This window comes from Triticum aestivum, chromosome 7D (assembly GCF_018294505.1).
Source record: "Triticum aestivum cultivar Chinese Spring chromosome 7D, IWGSC CS RefSeq v2.1, whole genome shotgun sequence".
Lineage (NCBI taxonomy): Eukaryota > Viridiplantae > Streptophyta > Magnoliopsida > Poales > Poaceae > Triticum > Triticum aestivum.
The window spans coordinates 362,202,997-362,204,271 of NC_057814.1; positions in this window are offsets into that span (position 1 = coordinate 362,202,997).

The window sequence follows — 1,275 nt, forward strand, 5'->3', positions numbered from 1 at the left end:
GCCGCCTCCCCGTCCGGCGCCCTCTCCTCCGCGCCGTCCTCTCCCGTCGCCGCCCGCCGCCCCTCTCCTTCCTCCGTCTCCAGCCACCCTCCATCGCCGGCCCTGAGCCCGAGCTCGAGAGCTTCGGCCTCGATCCAGATCTGGAACACTGTACGGTTGACTTTTCCCGTGCCCGAAATCTTCCAAGTCTTTTCTTCTTACAGCATGTGCCCATGTTCAACATTGCATAACTCTCTGCATATAGCTCCGTTTCGCGCGTGTAATATGTCAAATTGTTTGCCTCGTGATGCTCTACATTTTGTTCAATTGCACCATGTTCATTAGAGGCCATCTTGATGCCCAAATCTGTATTGCAAGAGGGCTAGTTGCTGTTATCTGCTGGTTCTTAACAGAACTTGGAGATTTGTCATTTTTGTATCATTTAATCTGTGCATCTTATGGGCATGAGCTCTACATGTGTTTTGTTGTATGCCATGCCATATTTCCAGTGGTGTATGACATGTATTTTTGTGATCTCTGTGGTGACTAGCACAAGCATGCAAACTAGGCCCCGTAATGTTTCTGATTTCAGAGAGTGATTTCTCTAAGTCCTTGTCTGCTGTTATTTTGTTGCCATGTAAACTTGATGCTACAGAGAAATCCTTGCATATTTTGGGGATGTTCAGTAAGAATGTTTTGTAGATATTATTGTAATTGATCCATTCCAGCCCTTGTTTTCAATTATGGAGTGCCATAGCATGACTCAATCTTGCTCTACTTTTGCTATAAAATATTTCTGGAAGATTATTAACATGATATGCAATTTTGCCAAGCTTATTGTAGTTGATCCATACATGTTATGCATTTGTTCTTGACATGGATATCTTCATAAACATGCCATCTTGCTGTAGGTATGCTTGTTTTGTCATGCATTGCTTTGTGGTGAGTGCATCAAGCTCACCAACAGGCCTTCATATTATTATTTCTGCCATGCTCTGTTTTCTGCTAAGTCTGGAACCTGATAACGAAACTTGCTATGTTTACATGCTTTCCATCATATCTTCTGGTCCTTTTTGGCTTATGGTCAGTAAGGGACTTTTGTCATATGCATTTAGTAGATTACTGCCATGCCTTGCTTTGCCATGTTAGGTTCCTGTAGCATGTTGATTTTGTGCTCCGAACATTGCTACCTGATGCTGTTTTCTGCCATGTCCAGTAATTTCACCAAGTCTGTGAACCTGTTATCTTTTGCACTTTTGCCATGCTTGTTTGAGCTTGATACGTTGTGATCTAGCC